Here is a 19,027-nt window from a genome sequence, read left to right as displayed (position 1 = left end):
TTTTATTAATGTGTATTTTGTGGTCTGGGGTAGAGTTATGCTTTAACTGCATCATTTCAGAAAATAAAAAAAAGATAAAAATAATAAATTATTTGTTGACCATTTCCATTTATCACATTAATGTAGTTTTGGCCTCTCTTTTGGCCAAACTTTTAATGATAGTTAAAAAAACACATGTATTTAGATATCAAATGCAAATCCCAGGCCGGCCTGCTTGTTTCATGTCTGCAGAATCTCAAAATCAGCAAAGCCTGTTGTCGAGTTCAGACGCAGTCCATGTTCATTTGATTAATTTTTTTGGATCTAATTTTCATACCCCACTTCCGTCCCCTCCGGCCCCGCATTTTGTTTTCCCTTTAGAGAGAGGTGCTGATGATGGAGTTTTCATCCGACCACCCATTAAACTTATTTACTTAGTATGGACCGGACACGAGGGCAGTCTACGAAGACGGGCCTTCACCCACGCTTCCGGAACCACCACATGCGATACGATGATGTAATGCAACCTTCTAACTCTGTTTTATTTGTTGAACTATCAGTCTTCAGTATTAAATTAACCTTAGTTCATACCCATTAGCACAAAAAAATATTTGAGGAAAAAGAAATGTCCTTGCCACACTTCTGATAGTTGCACAGCGGTCAAAAATGAAAGAGGATGTCCTTGATTCTAGAAAATCCTTCCCCAACGCCCAACCCTTTTCTGTATTAGGTTAGCTTTAAAAAATTGAAAAAAAAACAAAAACTTGCGGATACCTTAAAATCTTTTTTTAAAGGGGCACTATGACGAAGAATTTTAAAATTTAAAATATGTGCAGACATAAACAAATAAGAAGCATGTTTTTTCCAGAGTAAAATGAGCCATAAATTACTTTCCTCCTATGTTACTGTCACTTACAGTAGGTAGTAGAAATCTAACAGAAGCGACAGGTTTTGGACTAGTCCCATCACTTCATGGGGGGATTCTCATGGAATTATTTATTTTCAAAAGTACTTAGTGAATGGCAGTTGCTCTGTCCAACTGCCAAAAATCTGTGTAGCGAGCAGGGAAGCTGGCCAGCATCATTGTTTAAATCCTATTTAGGGAATATTGTTATAAAGAATAAAAGCCTTCCTGAGAACCCCCTATGAAGAGATGGACTAGTCCAAAACCTGTCGCTTCTGTCAGATTTCTACTACCTACTGTAAGTGACAGCAACATAGGAGAAAAGTAATTTATGGCTCATTTTACTCTGGAAAAAACGTACTTCTTATTTGTCTATGTTTGCACATATTTTAAATTTTAAAATGTTTTGCTATAGTGCCCCTTTAATATTCCAATGACATCATCATTGTGCTCCTATTGCACTATCCTAGCAGCAGAGATATTGGGAGTGATTTATGCGTTCCTGGTGGACGCAGGATACTTGGGCTCCTTTCATGAAGCAGCTAAGATAAGTAGTGTAATAATTTAGATCTCAGATGTAATGTTTGGGCACTTTAAAGAGGAAATGTAGTGAAAATAACAATGAATAAAATTGATTATTTTTTACAATATTCATTTAGTTATTATTATTTAGTCAGTGTTTGCACATTGTAAAATCTTTCCTCGCCCTCATTTACATTGTGAAATTTATCACAGGCAGTGACAACTGTAGTTCTGCCAGGTGATCTCTATGGAATGTTCGTTACTGAGAGTTCTATGCACAGAGGGAAATACTGCTTGCTTGGCAATTGGAAAAAGCCGTTATTCCCTGAAACGAGGCTCACAGAAAGCAAACTGTCAGGACCATGGTCAAGACATCACATTATGGGAGGGGTTTAACGGCAATATCAACCGACACAGTCCCCCCCCCCCTCCCGGATGATCTATTCCCGAGAAGGTGAAGATTTCTCATGGGAAAGGGTATATCGGCTTCTGATTGGGATGAAGCTCAATCCTTGGTTACCGTCTCTGTTTAAGTAGTTAGATGTAAAAGAGACAGCATGAAAAATAATGTACAGTGAACTTTATTCCAGAATGAGAACGTTCAGGAACTTTGCCTTAGAATATATAATTAAGTAGGTATCCCTGGGAAAGTGACATTTTATTTGCAGGGAAGCTGTAGATCTCACCATATACATGTCAACACGTGCAAAAAAAGAAGCAGTAATGCCCTCTTCTGTCTAACGACATTTTCTTATCAAAATAATATTGTCCCCATAAGATTTTCTTGGCTATTTATTGCTATGGAAGTTATATTTGTGTCCTGCGTCTGAATGTAGCGGGAGAGACCTCTGGTCCGGTGTAGATGGTGAATTTGATAAATCTCTGTCTGGTGCTCAAGTCTTGGGCTCTCCCAGAATCCTTGTCAGACGTGGACAAGATTCCCAGAGTTTCGCAGACGCTACAATCCATATTTCATTGTTATTCCTACTTCAAGGAAAACGCCAGACATTCGTAAAACATAGTCCTAAATATACATTGAAAGGTTATCCACCCATATCTTCTTTCTGTTTGTCTTTGTACAAAATAGACGTCCATAAAGCTTGGGTTCTGTAACAGGTATCTCAGCTTTGTCTGGCCTCTGTGGATTTAAGACACCAGCCTTGTAGAGCATACAGGGTTTGAATAACTGTCACCTGAAGCGGTCATTAGTGATCATATCGAGCAACGACTTAGAGCTGTACAATCCACTTATTCCTCTACAGGCAGCTGAACTGCTCATTTGTCGGGCAGTTTAGCATCCCGGCTGTAGGCCACAAGCGCCATTCGGCTGCAATTGCATGCAACTTAATAACAGGGTTTGGTAACTTCATCAATTCATTTGAGCTGTTCCAAAAAATGTGTGAGGATCTTGGTCTTTGAGGACGGGAATTTGGCATCCCTACTTTTGATGGTTGTCAGAGCCTTGGCTGATTCCATTGTTCTTTACCCTGATCCCTATTGCTCCATCAGCCCAGGGCCGGTTCTACACTATTTGCCACCTGAAGCCAATTTTTTTCTTGCTGCCTTCCACCCCCTGGCAGGTCTTAGAAGGGGTGACACCCGCCCAGCAGCAGTGGGGCTGACATAATTCCTCCCTCTCCATTGGCCCTCCCTCCTGTGTCCCCTTGCAAAGCTACCGCAGCGGTGTGTTTTTGTAAATCTCTCACCTGTCCATGCTTTTCGGCAGCCGACTTTTCTCTACTTCCTGTTTCCCTGCATGACGCAAAAGGAAACAGGAAGTAGAGAGGAGCTGGCTACCGAGAAGCTTAGGTATGTATTTGGTTGTTGTTGGCTTTGCCCACTTTTTCCAACTTTGACACAAAGTCACTCAATTACTAAGTTTGTGATATTTGGGGTCCTTTGAATCAATAATGTGAGAATGGAAGTACTGTATATTCTGGTGTATAAGACTACTTTTTAACCCTTAAAAATCTTCTGAAAAGTCGGGGGTCGTCTTATACGCCGGGTGTCATTGATGCCGGGTGGTACGCGATGCGCCTACACTGATGTTTACGCGATGCTCATATGCGCATACGCAACATGCTGATGTTTAATTTCCGGGTGCTGGAGATTCTGCAGTCGCTGCATATGCTGGGGAGAGCTCACCGCTCACATAGTAAGGTCTGGGACGCCCAGGGTATGGAAGAGAGAGATTGCACTGTGCCCATAAAACACGCCTCTTCCACTCGTCCTGTCACTGCCTCTCAGAACTCGCTGCTGAGGACTGTAGTGAAGCAGCGCAGGCACACATGTGCCAGATCTGAGAAGCAAAGAAGGAGGTAAATAGGATACAAGGGCGGGGCCAGAAGGGTGAAAGAGGCGTGTTTTATGGGCACAGCATGATCTATTCTTCCATACCGCTCTGATAAACAGGGAGAGCTGACCAGTCCGCTTAGGGAGAGTTGACCAATCCAACCAGTCAATCCGCTGTGTACTGTTATACACTGGGTACCACATACAGTACAGCACCAGTATCTGATCATACATAGCACCAGTATATGATGTCTTTTTTTTATTTTTATTTGGTGTGTGTTGGAAGAGGGGTAGTCTTATACAGCAAGTATATCCCAAACTCTATATTTTAACTAGGAAAGTTGGGGAGTCGTCTTATACGCCCAGTCGTCTTATACGCCGGAATATACGGATAGTTAAAATTTTCCTATTGAAATCAATCAAACAAATCTGATTGGCAGTTTGTGCCTCTGCCTCCTTTTCTGATTTTAAACTCCAGTCACCCAATGACCGACTGTACCAAGGTGTGAGGCCTTTGGCATTAACCATTTGAAGAACGATAGCAATTTAAATATTCTTTTGAAAATCAATAGGTGAAATTTGATTGGCTGTTGTAGGCTCCTATCACTTTCCTGAATATTAATCCCAGTCACCAAGTTACCAGCTGTGGCATGTTTGAGAACCCTACCATTAACAATGTAAGAATGCCTGCAGTTTACATTTGCCCATGTAAAGTCATACCTCCCAACTTTTTGAGATAAGAAAGAGGGACACTTTAAGATACGCCCCTTCCACACCTCCAACCACACCCTCACCCCACCCTTCACCATGCATATCACAAAGAATTCAGAAGCAAAAGATGTTATTTTATTATTCAAACCACACTGGTCCTTTCTATGATCATTATTTTTTCTTAATTTTAACATTTGATAATAGGAAATATATTACGGGAATAAAGTTTAAAGTCAAAATACATTTTTAGTAGAAAAATACATATATTAATACAGATCTGTACATCAGTCTTAAAGGATGGACAAATAAGGAAAAAAGGACAGTGGGATTTGGTTCCCAAAGAAGGACTGTTCTTCTGAAAGAGGGACAGTTGGGAGCTATTGTAAAGTGAATGGCTGAAATTTGACTGGCTTTTTGATGCTCCGTCCACTTTACATGACTTTTCAACTTGGGTCACCAGGTGACCAATTTTGGCAAGTTTGGGGACTCTGGCTTTATTACTGTGAGAATGGCAGCCTTTTACATTTCCCCAGGCTCAGATTTACATCACAGGAGCCTATAAGCACAGATGTCCTAGCACCCTAGACTTCACCCTCCATCAACCTACAAACCCCCGCCTAATCGCACCTCCCTTTCTCCCTTGCCTAGCATAGGCAGCTACATGTGCCATCTAGTATTAGGTAGACCAGAGGCACCCTCAGTATTAGGTAGCTAGAGGTAATCCAAAGCATTAGGTAGCAGAAGGTAGATCTCATCTCTGGAATGCTGAGAGTCATGTGAGTAGCCTCTCATTTACACTTCGCTTGGGACTCTGCATTGCATAGGGAAGGAGGGAGAGAGGCACTTGGGGAGGGGAGAGAGCTGCCTTTCCATCATTAGGTGCCTGTAGGCTCGTGCCTACAGTGATTTATGGTAAATCCAGCTCTGCATTATCCTTATTGACTTGAAAGGTTCTGCCCAGGTGGGAAGGTAGTGAGATCCCCACAACATATCCTCCCAAGTAGTAAGGGATCTGCCAACCAGGTTTCGTTGAAGGTGGCACATACACATACATACATACATACATACATACATACATACATACATACATACATACAGTACACACATCCAATTTTATATAAATAGATTTAATTTTCCCTACAGTTGCTCTTGTAAGTATATACATCTGTCTATTGTTTTGCATTCGTGGAGAAAGCCAAATATCGTAGATGGTAAGTGCCCGGGGGGAGATCTTTAGATGTAAGACGTTGCTTATAGTATACGTATACTGTACAAGGTGTGCTGCAGATGAGATCCTGACAGGCCTACATCTCCTGGGTCCATCAGCAGAGGAGAGGCTCATTTCAGAGGTGGACTGAACATGCTGCTGATAACTCTGGCTGTTCTCTGACTCTCCCCTCAATCGCACCGGACGTACGGACATCTTGGCAATGGGGAAAGCCTTTGTTATTTTATATGAAATTACATTTCTCTCTTCCACCTCAGCTCATAACCCGGTTTTGTGTTACAACGAAATTCCCCCATTGTGCAAGTTTTGAGGCATAAAAGTGACTTAATCAAAATCTATCACATTTCATATTAGTTAATACAGTTTATATCTCAATACATTTTCACATTAAAGCTTTTTATTGCTGCTAGATTGTCTGTCTCTGTGGCGGGATCGGCTGCTCTGCCTTTACGACTGGGTTGGAGGACAGTCTGAAGAAACAGGTTATTCAGGTGCTGGCCATTTTAGGTGGGTTTGGAGGAGGCAATCACAGAAATGATGACTTCTGATAGGTAAGTATTGCTAGTTAGTGTAGCAGAACTCTTGGAGAACCATGTGACCAGGTTGATCAGGTGATCAGTTTGTGAGGCTTTGATTTGCTGGTCGTGATCATGTGCTAAAGCAGGAAGTGATCTTAGCAAGTCGGAGGCTCAAGGTGGACACAGACGACACAATTTTTTTAAATTTCTTTTCAACTCAAAGATTTGACTAACATTTAAAAAATCTGATAATTTTTTTCCCAGTTAGGAAAAAAAATGATTGAAAGCTCTGAGAAAATTGCTTGGGTGTATGTATTAAGAAATTGACCATCTTGATTGGCCAGTTTTACCAATTCCATGTAGTAGCTTACATACACAATCTGTATTCAAATTCTGTGGCCCACATACTGCATGGGGGTGGTAAAATGGGTCAATAATTGGGCAATCAAAAATGGATGTGTGTATGCACCTTAAGGAATCACTGACAGCTAGAGATGTCGCGAACATAGAATTTTCCATTCGCGAGCTGCGAACGCGATCTTCTGCAAATGTTCGCCAACATGCGAAACGCCATAGACTTCAATGGGCAGGTGAGTTTTAAAACCTACAAAGACTGTTGGAAAAGTTGCTTCAAGAGGTCTAACACCTGGACTGTGGCATGCCAGAGGGGGATCCATGGCAAAAGTCCCACCAAAAATTACAGAGTTGGCGCAAAGTCGGATTTTAATCCCTAAAGGGCAGAAATCACATTAAGAACAGCTCTGGGTGTCAGTGGGCTGTGGAGTGTCTCACACACACACACACACACACACACACAAAAACCACAGGAGACCGATGTGCTAGCCCTCAAAATGGCTGTTTGGGGTGCTTTCACAGCAAGTGAGGAACAAGAACACAGACCTAGGTAATGCTTTCCCTACCTATCTGCAGCAAGTCTGTCCCTGCTCACACCAACAGTCAGCAGCCAGCAGAGAATAAATCCAATATGGCCACCGAAACTGCTTTTTGATAGGGGGGGGGGGGGGGGTCCAGGAGGGGGGGTGTTAGTAAAAAAGGGCGCACAGGGATAGTGGACAAAAAGGGCGCCACCATAGACTGCAATGCAAAATATCGGCTATTCTGTGCCCGACAGGAAAAAAGGGCGCCCGAGAAATAGCGGTTACAGGGATCGTGTTAACAAAAGTTTGCGTTTACAGAATAAGGTTTATAACAAATATCGTTTACAAGTTCGTTTTGAGTTTGTGTTATACTTATTTTTTCGTTTTTAAATTTCGCTTATATCAGTTTTTACTTATTTTTTTAGTTTAAAAATTTCGCTTACAAAAGTATAACAACTAAATTTTAGTTTTCACTTCTTTGATCATTTAAAAATTTGTTTTTATATGTATAATGCGTAAATACCGTTTTCAACCATATTGTATTGGAAATACATCGCTTTTGGTATTAACTTTGTTTTTACACTTATAATGCATTGATTATAGTTACTAAAATATCGCTTTTAATATTACTGTTATTTTAAGATTTCTAATGCATACGTGATTGCAAGGCTATCTATTGTATTGTACATATTTGTATATACTTTTCTCTATTTATAATATTAATGTATACGTGATTTTAAGGCTATTTTAAGGATATTTGTTCTATTACAAATATATAAATTATTCTATTCATGTTATTTGTAGAGAAGTATTTTAAGGATTAAATATATTATTGCTCATATGTGTTTAGGGTGTTTGTGCGGTGGGGATGGTTAGGTTTAGGCATTACCAGGGGGGTCTAGGGCAGTGTTCCCCAACCCTGTCCTCAGGGCCCAACAACAGTGCATGTTTTGTGGAAATCCACAGAGGTAGCTGATCAGCTCTGCTGGGACACTACTTACCTCACCTGAGCATGTTTGTGGTTTCCTGCAAAACATGTACTGTTGGTGGGCCTTGAGGACAGGGTTGGGGAGCTCTGGTCTAGGGGTTAGGGATAGGTACAGGGAGGGTTAGGTATAGTTACAGTATAATATACGCAACCAGGGGGTGGTTAAGGTTAGGCACCACCAGGGGGGTGGATAGGGTTAGGCACCACCAGGGGGGTCTATGGGTTAGGTACAGGGAGGGTATAGTTACAGTGCAATATAGACCACCAGGGGGATGGTTAGGGTTAGACATCATCAGGGGAGATATAGGGTTAGGCACCACTAGGGGGGTGCTTAGGTGTAGGCACCACCAGGGGGTGGTTAGGTTTAGTCACCACCGGGGGGTGGTTAAGGTTAGGCACCACCAGGGGGTCTTAGGGTTAGGCACCACCAGTGGGGTGATTAGGGTTAGGCACCACCAGGGGGGTCTTAGGGTTAGGCACCACCAGGGGGGTGGTTAGGGTTAGGCACCACCAGGGGGGTGGTTAGGGTTAGGCACCACCAGGGGGGTGGTTAGGGTTAGGCACCACCAGGGGGGTGGTTAGGGTTAGGCACCACCAGGGGGGTCTTAGGGTTAGGCACCACCAGGGGGGTCTTAGGGTTAGGCACCACCAGGGGGTCTAGAGGTTAGGGATAGGTACAGGGAGGGCTCTGTGTGAGAATAAGGTTAGGTATAGTTACAGCACAATATATGTAATATATACAATTTATTAAATGATGTAGATTTAAACAACGAGGGGGTCTAGGGGTTAGGGATAGGGAGAGATCTGTGTGAGCCTACAGTTAGGTATAATTACAGTAAAATATTTGTAAAACCTACCATTGCATTGCTATGCTTAATACAAGTGTAAATATCGTTTTTGTTATAGACGCTATTTGACGTTTCTTTTCAAAATTCGTTTGTTGTTATAGACGGTATTTTGCCATTTCATTTCCGTTTATTTCACCTATTTAGCACTAAATTTTCATTTACAACCCCTTAAAAGAAAAATATGGTTTTGCATTAAAACTTAAAATTTCGGCTATACCCCGCGCCCTTTTTTCCAGGCGCCCTTTTTTGATACACGCAGGAGGGGGTGCTAGCTGATAGGCTGCCATGTGTCTGCTGATTGTGAGGTAAGGGTTCAAAGTTTAGCTCAATGGTGATGTATAGGGGGCGGGTGGAACATGCCAAATGTTTGCTGTTCGCCGCAAATGCGTACAGCGGAAGTTTTCGCAGAATACTGTCCGTCGGCGAACAGTTCAGGCCATCTCTCCTAACAGCAATGGAACAAGAAAACTCTGTGAACATTAGTTACCATTAACATAAAGAAAGCTGCATTTAGAGTTTGACTAATCCTTTCCTAATTGAAGTATCGAGTATCCAGAAGCTGAGATTACCTGCCTGAGAAGTTCTCTTAATTAACTATCAATGGCTGTTAATCCTATTTACCCCATAAACGGCCATCCCCATGGAGAGCGGGACTTCCCGCTGCTCTGTCGTTTCCAGTGGTCCTCCTGATTCCCAAACATAATTGTACCACTGCTGGGAAGCCTGGGCCGGTAGGTAGAGCAGAGATTCATGTGGATGGTCCTTAGTTGCATGAGGAGAATGGCTGCAGCAATCAACCTCTGCAAGGGGTAAAATACCAATTACCCGAAGGGTCCAATTGAAACTTCTCACCCTATCATCCAAATCTCTACATAAGTTGTGACCTTCATACATTTCCGCATTAATCCCAAGATACCATGCCACTCAGATCTCGGGTCCCAGGAGACCTTCTTGTCCTCTAACTTGGTTACCACTTCTCACTCCAGCATCCAGGACTCCTCATTAGCATCACCTCTCCTTTAGAACCCTCTCCCACAGCTAGTCCATCATGCTCCAAGCATAGAAACCTTCAAACTTACCATCAAAACACACCTTTTCAGACAAGCCTACAATTTGCAATATTTGCTAACCCCTGTGCCTCCCCCAGCTAGCAGGGGAAAGGACCTCAGCTTATCGTTTTTTATTCGGCTGTAATTTATCATATGAACATGTACCAGTATTGGTGATGCCTCACACCACACCTCAACTATGGCGTCAATTCATCAACCCTGTTCAATAAACAAAAAACAAGTCACAAAAATTCCGCATTCAGTATTTTAGACTTTTGTGCGCTAATTCATCAATATTTTCACAGGTATGATAGACGTTCGGTAATTTCCCCGAAGCCCAGTTGTCGAAAACAGCAGAAGAGACTGAGTTATCTGTGTTGTTACATCTGGTCTCCGTGCAGAGACAGCATTACAATAGTAAGAGGCATCCTGACATTCCTTTAGATGTATAGTACATGTTTTGTTATACTAACTCGGCTCGCTCTGAATCTGTCTATTAGTTTCCATTAGTCTTCCTGAACATTTTATTTCTTTGCCACAGCTTAGATACACTTCCAAGAAACTTTAAACATGCCCTGTTTAGGTGATTTCCCCACTAGCTCCTCCACATCTTCAAACGGGAACCAAAGAGGTTAAACTGCTGAAGGGAGGCAGAGGAAGCATCTTTTGTTCCATCTCTATCTGCTTGCTGCCTGGGGGGTAGGAAAGCAGGACCGGCCGGAGAAGGCTTCGGATAAAATCAAAATCACTTGCAGGAGACAGAGGCTTTTTCTATTGGCTTTGGCTCCTGGCAGTCATAGGTAATCCTCTCTACTTCTGTGAGTTTTGTGAGTCCCGCAATGATTCTGCACTGATTTCAAAAGAGAAGAACTGCAGGTAATCATCCAGGGCTTTACCGCATGCTGTAACCTTGATGAATTGACATTTACTGACATTTGTTGAGGTGTTTACCGCACAAGATGTAATTTTCCTCACTGCTCGGTAATTCCAGCTTTCCATGCGGTAACAGCCTTGATGAATTGACATTTTCCTAAGCGCTAGGTAAAACCAGCTGTTTTCAGCATGCATGACCGAATGCAGTTATGCTTGGTAAATTGACGCCTATGTATTTGTACTTATATTTCTTGATGTCCGAATTATGCAGAATTTTAAACCTCTCATGTATCTATGCTCCCTACTACAATATTTGGTTGTACTGTGTACAGAATGAAGATGTTAGCGTTATATTACTAAAATATAATGACATTTTAGGCCAATTACAACACTTGAAAATACTCTGAAGTATTGGACCAATAGATAGAGACGTGTACCACGGAAATCAGAACACCACGAAAAATGTAATCCAAACACAAGAGTCATAAATTTCAGAGTCTAAAAATTCTGTGGTATTATAATTTCCACTGTATGCTTCTGTCTTGTAATTGATGTCGGTAATGCAGATTTTTATGGAACTCTGATTTCTGCACTCCGATTTCAGATTACCGCTGTGGAAAGCTGATTTCTGATCAGAAATTTGGGAAAAATATGGATAGGTTCTCTTTCATTTCACTTGGAGTACACTCGGGAGGTTTTCTGACTCTATAACAGCATTTGATCATATCTTCTAACAGAGATAAAGACCCTCTAATTATGTTGCTTGTACTAATCATCGTTACCTCATCTTTGATTGCAGCGGTTATTGTGGTCAGATGTTGGGGGGAGCGAGGTCAGTGGAACTGCTGCTTTTAAGACTGTTTGTGTTTCCAAGAGTGAGATGTTCTGAGGAACATGTCATTATATATCTGCCGGAGGTTAGCGGGGCAACGCTCTGCAGCGCTCTCTGGAGAGGTGTCTGAGCCGATAATCTGCAAATCATTAGCAGCGAAAGGAGAAAAAGGGCTCAAAAGAGAATCAGTGATTGTGGATTTTACAACTTAATAGGCCATTGCGCTCAGTTCCTGTATGGAAAAAATATCTAATGGTTCCCGAGAGAGGCGTCTAAAAATACGACCTTACATGGCATCCTTCACACACACACAGGGACGAGTTTATGGAGCAGAGCATGGACTTTTTTTCTCCTCGACCCCTTCATGACTTGGGCACTTTGAGCTTTGCGGCTGGGATAATTTTCATCATAAGGCTTGGGAGGGTTTTTTTCATTAGCGCTCATTGTTTTATGGATCTTATGTATTTTTGCAGAACGTGCCACAATGCGCCTCTCGGTGCTCTTTGAAATGTTCTGGGCAAAACAAGCGAACAGGCTGTGGAGAAAGTTCATTTAAGGCACGACACCAGAAGAAAGAAATTCATTTTTGGTTTTAAAGGACCACTATCATGAACAATTGTAACATTTGAAATACATGTAAACACATACAAATGAGAAGTACGTTTCTTCCAGAGTAAAATGAGCTATAAATTACTTTTCTATCATGTTGCCGTCACTTACAGTAGGTAGTAGAAATCTGACAATAGAGGCACCTCTAGCCATTTTGTCACTCCAGGTGAAAAAATCTGTGGCGCCCACTCCCCGTGTGGTGCCCCCTGATGAAAATAATCGTAATGTCGCAATGTTTCACCATAAAATAAAATAATCGTAATGCTGCAATCTTTCACCATAAAATAATTGTAACGCAGCAAAGTTTCACCATAAAATAATTGTAATGCAGCAATGTTTCACCTAAAATAATCGTAATGCGGCAATCATTCACCAGAAAATAATCAGAACACAGCAATGTTTCACCAAAAAATAAAATCGTAATGAGGCAATGTTTCACCATAAAATAATCGTAATGTGGCAATCTTTCACCATAAAATAATCGTAACGCAGAATGTTTCACCATAAAATAATCGTAATGCGGCAATCTTTCCTCAGAAAATAATCATAACACAGCAATGTTTCACCATAAAATAATCGTAATGCGGCAATCTTTCCCCAGAAAATAATCATAACACAGCAATGTTTCACCATAAAATAATCGTAATGCAGCAATCTTTCACCAGAAAATAATCATAACACAGCAATGATTCACCATAAAATAACAAAATGCGGCAATCTTGCACCAGAAAATAATCGTAATGTGGGCAGCGTTTCACCATAAAATAATCTAAAATGGCCAGCGTTTCACCATAAAATAATCATACTGCAGCAATGTTTCACTACAAAATAATCCTAATGTGAGCAAAAAAAACGAATGTTCACCTATAAAAAGAAAAGCATTCACTCACCTGCAGAAGACTCCTCTCCCTAAGCGCAGCTTCCCCGATGATTTTCAAGCAGCCAGCCTGCAAAAGTCCGGAGCTGACAGGCAGAGCAGGTCTACAGGAAGATGGCACCTGTACTGCAGACACATATAGTCTCCAGTGCAGGGCTTCGGGTGCCAACTTCCCGTAGCCATGCTCTGCCTGTTGGAAGACTATGCAGGTTGGAGCGGTAAGCTGCAGGGATGAACTGGCGCGTCATCTATTAGACGCTGCGGCCAGTTCACAATGGGGGTCCCACAGTCTGGCAGGGGAAGGTGTGTTCCCCGAGGCCCCCCACAGAATCTTCGGCAGAGTAGTGTCTCGCCTGTCCTGACGGCCAGGCGCACTGCTCCTCTGTCCAACCATGCTCCCTGTCTTCATCCACCACGGTTGCATCTTCTCTGTGACCCACAGCATGTTATTATGTAGTAACAATGGATAGATCATGGAGGAGAGGTGCCCCCGTGAAGATGAACCCGAGAGTGCACGGAGAAACAAACTGACAGCGGAGTGCGCCCGCAAGGACAGGTGAGACAATATTCTGCCTAAGAATTGAGTGGTGACCTTGAGGGCCCGGCATCAGGTTACCTATACTGAGGGAGAATCTGGCTGCCCATAATGGGGGGGGGGGGTGGCTACCTATACTGGGAAGGGGGGCATCAGGCTATATATACTTGGGGGAAGATAGCTACCAATGGCTGAATCTGGTTACCTACACTGGGGGACGTTGTTACCTTTACTGGGGGGGGGAGGGGGGGAGGGGGCAGTGCACTTCAGAATCTCCCCCTTTGGTGCTGGAAAACCCTGGCCCAGCCTGGCTCCCACCACTATATAAAGTTTCTCTGTAGGCTTCGATGTGGCAATGGACTAGGTAAATGTTCTTTGTTGTAGTCGGTCTGTCCAGGGAGGGGGACATACGGAGCACTGGCTGCACTACTGTATTTGTCAGGGGGGGGGGGTTAGCAAAGTGTGAGTAACACACTTGCCTTAGCACTTGTTGGGGTGGAAGGGAGACACACTTGCTGCACTACTTTGTTGCCTAGAAAGGGGGGGGGGCGAGTTGGAGTAACATCCACTTGTTGTCAGACTACCTGTTTGACTGGGAGTAGGGTGGGGTGGGGTGGGGAGGAACACGGTTGCCACACTACTTTGATAGAGGAGGCGGGAATTGGGTGCAAGATATACATTACTTTCTTGTTTGTTTTGGGGCGTCAGTACTCATTAAAGAGAACCAGAGATGAAGCACCCTCATGTATTTTACCATATATATCAGTGGGAACATTAGAGAAAACATCTACCCTGCTCTCTGTTTCATTCTTCAATGTTCATAACTGCTTGTTATCATCCCTGATAAAATCCCCGACTGAGCATTCAGTCTGGCTTTGCTCAGGAATATTTATAGCCCAGTCTGTGTTCTTTCATGTCTTTTCAAGCCCAAGCCTGCCCCCTGCTGGCTCTGCTCAGGAATCATTATAGCTGAGTCATTATAGCAAAGCCATACTGAATGCTCAGTCAGGGATTTTATCAGGTCTGATTAGAAGCAAGCTGTGCAGTGCAGAATGAAACAGAGAGCAGGGTAGGTGTTTTCTCTAATGTTCCCACAGACCTATATAGTAAAATACATGAGGGTGCTTCATCTCTGGTTCACTTTAAGGGGGATGGGCAGCACAATCCTCAAATCCGGCCCAGTCTGAGACACTTTACAAAACGGGCCATTATTAACCAGGGGCGTAACTACAAATCATAGCCCCCCCCCCCCCCCCACCAAAACTTTAATGGGCTCCCCAATGTTCCCACCCTTTCCCTCACCTACCTCTGATGACCCTCACAGTCTCGGGACCTTACAAAGGTCATACAACAAGTGGGCGTGTCCAGTTGCAGTGGCTGCTCCCCTGTAGTTATGCCCCTGTTATCAACCAGTGAATGACTAGTTTCACCAATCTGCTCAACTAGCAAGACAAACTTGCCTAGTTTCCCCAACCCTTCTATTCCACGATGCCAAATTTACACCCAATCGGTACGCAGGTTAGATACGTTATTAAATTCTACGTTTACCGATATGTAACCTTTTCCCATTTTTAATGGAAAATATTGACACAGGATTTCCAAGGCTCTTGGTTATCTTAAGAGCATTGGAAATAATTACCTTTAAATTGGTTTCAGACATTTCCCGGATTGGCCATTTGAAAACGCAATGTCTCCTCTATTTCAGATGGATACTTCAGTACAATCCTCTATTAGTTCAAGGATAATCCAAAACGCCATGAGATCTGGTGAAAGGCTGCTATTGGACGAGACACTTCCTGCAGCTGATAACCGGAGCGGATGTTGTAGATTCCTCTAAAATGCTCTCCCGGCTGCCAAACATGTGCTTTTGTTAATCTGCCTCCTCATCTTTCAAACTAATTATCCTTCCCATTATACTTCCAGGGACAATGTGCTTTCAGTTAATATTGAATTTCACTTCAATTTACTGTGATTAGATTGTCCCGTTCTTATTCCTAGATTGTCATTGGCAACCATCTATAGGGGCTTTATGGATACTTCCATGCAAAAGGATAAACATTTGATTGGCTGGCTAATGGCAGAGTTGCCCAGCTGATCACTACGGAATGCAGCTGTTGGTTCCAACATGAGTTAGGTGTGTGCACACGTACCATTGATGTTGTCCATCAGGATAGAGATTGATCCTGCAGGCGGCACTGTGGGGAACACATGCTGGGCAGATGCATCGCTATAGCTGAGTGAAGTGTACTGTTGCTATCAGGGGCGTTGCCAGCCCCAAAGATCCGTAGCACGTGCCACGGATCTATTCTTGGGTGCCCCAGATGTTCCCCAGGAAGAGTCAGGCAGCAGGTGGCAGTACTTACCTCCGGTTTCTTGATCTCCAAAGTCTGCAGACATCTTCTCTTCCGGGCTTCTCCTAGTGTCTGAGAATGAATCAGATCCTAGAGCTCCTAGCACCAGATTCTCAGATGCTAGGGGGAGAATTGCCAGCTACACAGGATGTCTCCAGACTTGGAGAGCGAATGGAGGAGATGAATAGTTCCACTCGCTGTGCTACTTTGCTGGGAATATGGGGAGGGGGGTGCGAACACACACAATGGTGTGTTCTTACTGCCCCCCCACGCTGTAGGCAAAACAATTTCCGGCAGGGCACCCAGTACTTGGCATGCCCCATAGAGGGACCACAGCACCCAGCATGGCACCCCAGCACCCAGCATGCGCCCATAGAGGCACCTCAGCTCTCAGCATGTCCCATTAAGGCCTCTATGGGGGCATGCTTGGAGCTGTTGTGTCATGCTGGGTGCTGTGGTGATTTTATGGGGGCATGCTGGGAATTTTGGTTCCTCAATGGGAGACCCATGGGAGCATGGGAAGGGGTCCACTAGAATGTCAGTGGGACGACGACAGCCACACAAGCCTCAGACCAGCCTGACAGTAGAAAGCCAGACCAGCGCTTTGTGAAGTCCACAACCAATTAGACAGTCTTTGCGGCGTTTAGGACGAGCATGTTATGCTTACACCAATTGCAGATTTTCTCAGTCTCACTGCGGTAAGCACATTCATCATCTCCGCTGATGAGGCCAAGGGTGGTGGTGTCATCCACAAATTTAATGACCTTAGCGCAGTCGGCAGTTGAGGGACAGCTGTTTGTATACAGGAAAAAAAAGGATCTGAGACAGTACACACCCTTGGGGGGCGCAAGTATTTGTGGTCCTCACTCGGAAGAGGCAGCTGCCAAATTTGACTCGTTACTATCCTATTTGTGAGAAAGTCCTTGATCAAGATCAACCAAAAAATAAGGTGCAACACTAGCCTACACCGTCACATATCTCCGTTGATCCAGAGGAGGGCGAAAAACCCTTACAAGGCTTGGGCCAATTAGTCCTAAAAGTTTTTTTAAAAATTCCTTCCCGAGTCCAGATGGCAATCAGATAAATTCCCTGGATCAAAATTGCCGGGAATCCTATATAATAAAACTGCAGGTGTCTGGCCCCTGTCGCCATAGTGGGCATGTGCAGGGCTGCGTGCCATTCATACACACAGGGGCCACAGGGGCTCTGGATGCAGCTGCACAGGCACAGTGCACAGCTAGCGCCCGCTAATGGAAGTGGCATAATGACTAATTATAGTCATGCATCTGAGCCCCTTGTGGCTAATTGTTGATGTGTGACGAAGAAAAGAGGGTAGGAGGATTGGCCATACCAAATGGGTAAATGATGACCCATGAATAAGCCCATCTTCTTTACTTACCCATGCCCCAGTATGCCACTCCCTCATGAGTAGAGATGATCAATGAGATGCAAATTGTTCCGATATTATGCAAATGTTTATGCAAATGTATGCAGTTTGAAATTGGACCTATTCTATTGAAACCCAGGTATAAATTGATTGGTCCATTTTCAAGCTGCACACATTTGCATAAAAATTTGCATCGGCTTGGAACAATTTGCATATCTGTGATCATCCCTACTCATAAGCCACCTATTGCCCCTCTTTCATCTCACACATGTGCCGCCCATCAGCCCTCCCCCTTTCCACAGAACAGCACACATTACTCCCCAATAGTTAAACTGCATACCTGTACGGTGCTCATGCCTTAAAGGGGAACTGAAGAGGTATATGGAGGCTGCCATATTTATTTCCTTTTAATCAATACCAGTTGCCTGGCAGCCCTGCTGGTCTATTTCTCTGCAGTAGTATCTGAATAACACCAGAAACAAGCATGCAGCTAGTCTTGTCAGATCTGACTTAAGGCTTCTTGCACACCAAGACGTTGCATTAGGTGGCACGTTAAGGTCGCATAACGTGCACCTAACACAACGTATGGTGCTGCAAGAGCCGACGGTAGAGTGAGCCGCGTTAGGCGGCTCGAGTCCTATAATGTCTCCCAGAGTGGCGCTGATTGGCCAGCGGGACCACGTGATGCGGAGCGAGACACTCCGCATCACGTGGTCCCGCCGGCCAATCAGCGTCCGCCAGTGCAGTGAATATTAAGTAGCCATGTGCGCGGCTACTGTAGCTGGCTCTCCCCGCCTCCTCTCCGCCCCCCACTGCGCATGTGCAAACAGTCTAACGCGGCTATAGCCGCTCCAACGCCGTAGCATGCTGCACTTTGCACAGAACGTGCAGCGTTACATGTAACGCAACGTGGGCTGTGTGAACAGCCCACTTGTGTTACATTGCTGTGCGTTGGGGGAGCGTTACAGGCGCACTAACGTGCGCCTGTAACGTCTTGGTGTGTAAGCAGCCTTAAAGTCTGAAACACCTGATCTGCTGCATGCTTGTTCAGGGGCTATGGCTAATCGTATTAGAGGCAGAGGATCAGCAGGGCTGCCAGGCAACTGGTATTGCTTAAAAGGAAATAAACATGGCAGCCTCCAAATACCTCTCTCTTCAGTTCCCCTTTAAACTGTCATACTAACCATCAATCAGTGATGTTTCAGGGTGACTAAGACTGAGTGTGTCTACCTATCTTTAACCTGTGCTCTGCTCTGTCCTATCAGCAGGCTGGGGGAGGGGCTTTGCCCATGATGTGTGTCTCAAGTGCCTGAAGAAAAACGGTTGGTCAGAGAGCTGCTTGTCCCGGAAGTGCTACGTTGCTTGCTGGGCTATCGGAGTCATGGGCGCGGCTGTACACTGTATCTATTTCATCTGCGTATCTAGCTGTCCGCCTAGGGGTTCCATTTTAAAATAAAAAATGTGAAGCAACAGCTTTATTTTTCATACCATAAAAGTTCAAAAGAGGTTATTTTTATTATTATTAGGAACTGCATAGCAATCCTGGACATTTGCATGGAAATAACCGATCTCCTCTAAAGTTTATATAAATAATCACCGGCGATAAGCCACGCAAACTCTTGTTTTTCAATGCTAGTGGACTGTAA

The 19,027-nt window shown here is 43.9% G+C and overlaps 1 long non-coding RNA gene across 1 annotated transcript in view; it reads left to right on the top strand.

The window, feature by feature from the left end:
- Positions 1–18,807, top strand: part of LOC137522386 (uncharacterized) — a 67,811-nt gene extending 49,004 nt beyond the window's left edge. Inside the window, exons 3-4 of the long non-coding RNA XR_011022278.1 lie at positions 10,223–10,334; positions 18,647–18,807. This is a non-coding gene — a long non-coding RNA (uncharacterized lncRNA). The remainder of the gene's footprint in view (positions 1–10,222; positions 10,335–18,646) is intronic.
- Positions 18,808–19,027: the final 220 nt, after the last annotated feature.

Source organism: Hyperolius riggenbachi, chromosome 6 (assembly GCF_040937935.1).
Source record: "Hyperolius riggenbachi isolate aHypRig1 chromosome 6, aHypRig1.pri, whole genome shotgun sequence".
Classification (NCBI taxonomy): domain Eukaryota; kingdom Metazoa; phylum Chordata; class Amphibia; order Anura; family Hyperoliidae; genus Hyperolius; species Hyperolius riggenbachi.
This window is presented reverse-complemented; position numbering and strand designations above follow the sequence as displayed.